Consider the following 3,556-nt stretch of genomic DNA (forward strand, 5'->3'; position numbering starts at 1 on the left):
ATAAAATACCTTCTAGTCTGAACATTTCTGTCTGAAGTGTTCATCTCTCTATGATTCTTTGTAACTAATATTAGTTTTGTTCGAGTAAGACAATCTATGCTGTCAGGGTAAGATGTAATGGTTAGTCTGTTTCTAAATGGAAGAAGGATAAAGGGTAGATACACATTTGTGCCAGTAAGACCTCATTTGGGAAAATTTAAGCTTAAGAACTTTAGAAGTAGCTCTTAAGCAAGGATTACTTTGAATCCATTAGCTCCACAAATCTAACTCAGTTGTATAAATAAGTACTTGAAAAAGCCATCACCTTTGAACCTAGCTAGAAATGCTTCAAAGTATGATCAAATCTAAAATGAAAAAGAATTAAAATAGTCATTGACAAAAAATTGCAAATATGAGCAATCGACCAAACCATATGATTTTTTCAACTATACGTAGAAATTTAGGGAAATAAGTTCAATAGCATTGTTAGGAACAATAATATTTCTTGTTACAAATATGCACCCAATGATATAAGCCTGTATAAAGGTTGCATAATTAACTACTTAAATTTAGAGGATACTACATGCTTCAGCAGCATATATACCCAAATTACAATACAGAGATTAACATGGCACTTGCACGAGGATGATATGAAAATTTGTGAAATATCCCATATTTTTTATTCTTCAGATGCAAGAAAAGAAAAACAGTAAGTAAAAAGTTGATTACAAAACTACAAGTAACAATACACGTAAATCATAGAATTTAATGTTAGTTTGACATCACTGTATTAAATCTTCACCTTAGAAAGGTCTTCACATAGCATAACCTTTACAAAACATTTAAAATTAGACAACATTTTCATTTTATCTCAAAGAAATAAAATACTATAAGGACCTAGGGAAAAAAGGGAATTTTAAACTGTTTCAATATTGAATGCAATCTGAAAGGACACATTTATTAATGTACCTATATTATAAAATGATGTAGAATTCAAAGTATTATATAGAATATAGAATATTATATAGAATATATAGAATATAGAATATTTTAAAATATACTTTTTCAGACAAGCACCAGAAATATCTTTAGTTTCTGTACTACTTATTTCAACAGATAAGTTAAAAATATTTCTGATTAAAAAAAATCACAAACTCTGTAGAAATCATTATAGATATATACAAACAACTCTTGAATATATTTTGGCATCAAAATCAGGCAATTCCCGTGGAAGAGTACCATGGAACCCATGAATTTTTACAGTAAGTTATTGTTATTACTTTGTATTGTGAAAATATTTTGTATGGACACAAAGGATGAGCTGGCATTTTTTAAATTTCAGAAACTTAAGCAAACCATTATGACTTAAGAGAACAATTTGTATAGCCTTCCACAACTTGGAAAAGGTAGTGATACATACTTAGTCTTTTGACAATATCAAATGCCATTTCTTCCAAGTTGTTCTTCAGACCTGGTTTTATATAATGGTTCAAGAGAAGGAGATCCAGAGTATCTTTGGTATCTCTGTTCCCAGCAGCAAATGCAAAGGAATCAAGAGGCTTTTTGCTTGGGCATTCTTATCTGCATCATGATGAAGTCATAAAGAAGACTCTCTGGTATTATTCCACTTAAAAGCACTGTGCATGGGTGTCCAGCCATCCACACTTACTGTAGGAATATCTGCCGCTTGTGCCACCAACTCACGGACAATGTGTAAATGTACATTGTAGGCTTCCCGATGAAGAGGGGTATGCTCATCGTCATCCCTAGTATTCACATGAGTGGCCTTTTTGGAAAGTATTCTCTGCTCTGTAGTAAGTAGATTATTTTCAGCAGCCCAAAGAAGAAATTTGCTTGGATCCTTTTCCAATTTTTTCATGCAATTGATACCATTCCTCACTTTTTCATCTTGTTCCTCGTCTTCATCAGAATTGTCGAACAAGACACGTTGAGTACCAGTGAGAATGAGGTGTCCATGTTTTTACAATAGTTCAAGTTGGTTGAACTGGTCAGAAAAATCCGGTGAATTTTCTGCATCTGTTTTATTTTAACCATGATTTATTTTCTCTTTTTCCATTTTTACTAATCTAAATTATTCTAACTGGACAGTAGAGAGAGCAGAGGAAAGATGTTCCTTTGTATTCAAAGGTACAGACTGAAAATGAGGACCAGTGGTGTCTTCATGTGCAGCTTATTCTAGGAATGATAAAATATGAAATAATGTCTTCTATTTAAATGGTTTGAGAAATGGCAGAGCAGAAAGTGAAATGATGAAACCAAAAATGTTAAAGAAAATTAAATTAGGATAATTATGGAGCAGTCATATTATCTATGAGAACCATGAAAGAGAGAGAGGAAGAGACACAGAGATGTGCAATGACCTAGCTAGCCACAAAATCCATGCCTCTGATCAAGTTATAGAGCAAACAATTTTATTTTAAAAAAGATGTAAATAGAATTTACGTATTTACTTGAAGTTAGTAAATACATTTTTAGTAGCCTACACAAAGACACATAGCTTTGACCAAATTACAGGCAAGTTTCTAAATCCTTGATAATTCTAATAATAGATAATTTGAATCACACTTTTATGTCGAATGAAGGAATAGGTCTAGACTAAGAAAGCAGCTAGAAAAGGCAGGCCAATTGTATCTGTGACAAAACTTTGTGGAAAATGGTATTGAGGTTTCTTTACTGGTGATCCACTTGCACTGGAAGCGTGAATCTTAACTATTGCGTGCTGATTCTGAATTATTGTTTTGATCATTATATACTCCAAGAAGAAAAGGTGAGATTTAATTGATAGCAAAGGACTACGAATACATTTCAACTTCTCATTAAGCAACTTCAATCATCAAAGTCACATGAAGACATTAGATAGGCCTATAGTTTTAGATGAAAACAAGAGTCTTTAAACAAACAAAGAATTTAAGTAGTCATACAAATGACTTCTATTTTACTACAGCATTATAAATTTTTTCTAATGTTGGGTAACAATAAATAGAAAGCTCTTAAAGCTCATATGTTCAATAGTGAGTTCTTTTATACTATATCATGGTATTTTGTTATGTATGGTCTTAAGAAAAATTTAAATTCCAAACTTTTATTTCTGACTGGACAATATCTCTGAACATCTTGCTTCTATACTCTGTTTTAAATTGCTAACTATGTGCATTAGATAAGTATAGAGGAAAAAGTAGAAGCCACACCAGTGGTCCATATATTTAATACAAGCTGTATCAGAAAGAGGAAATCTGAGGATTGTGGTTTGAAACCAGACCAAGCAAAAAAAAAAAAAGTCCATTAGATTCTGATTTAAAAGTAACCAGCAAAAACTAGAAATGGAGCTGTGTTACAAGCAGTACAATGCTAGCCTTGAGGAAACTAAAACAAAAAAAAAGAAATTTAAGGATAGAAGCAGGCCCTGAGTTCAAGTGCTAGTATTAGCACCAAACAAATGAATTAATTAATTAGTGAATTAATTAATTAAAAATAAATTAAGTATTCACATGTGGAGAGGCAGGTAAAATGTAACACCCATGGTTACTGGATTGTTTATTTTGTAATAAGGCAAATT

General features: G+C 31.8%; 2 pseudogenes; one reads left to right on the plus strand and one right to left on the minus strand.

The window, feature by feature from the left end:
* Positions 1-562: 562 nt before the first annotated feature.
* Positions 563-659, plus strand: LOC122104122 (annotated as a pseudogene).
* Positions 660-1,337: 678 nt separating this feature from the next.
* On the minus strand, positions 1,338-2,056 carry LOC122104112 (annotated as a pseudogene).
* Between the last annotated feature and the right edge of the window lie 1,500 nt (positions 2,057-3,556).

This window comes from Dipodomys spectabilis, unplaced genomic scaffold, assembly GCF_019054845.1.
Source record: "Dipodomys spectabilis isolate Male_0828 unplaced genomic scaffold, ASM1905484v1 ptg000022l, whole genome shotgun sequence".
Classification (NCBI taxonomy): domain Eukaryota; kingdom Metazoa; phylum Chordata; class Mammalia; order Rodentia; family Heteromyidae; genus Dipodomys; species Dipodomys spectabilis.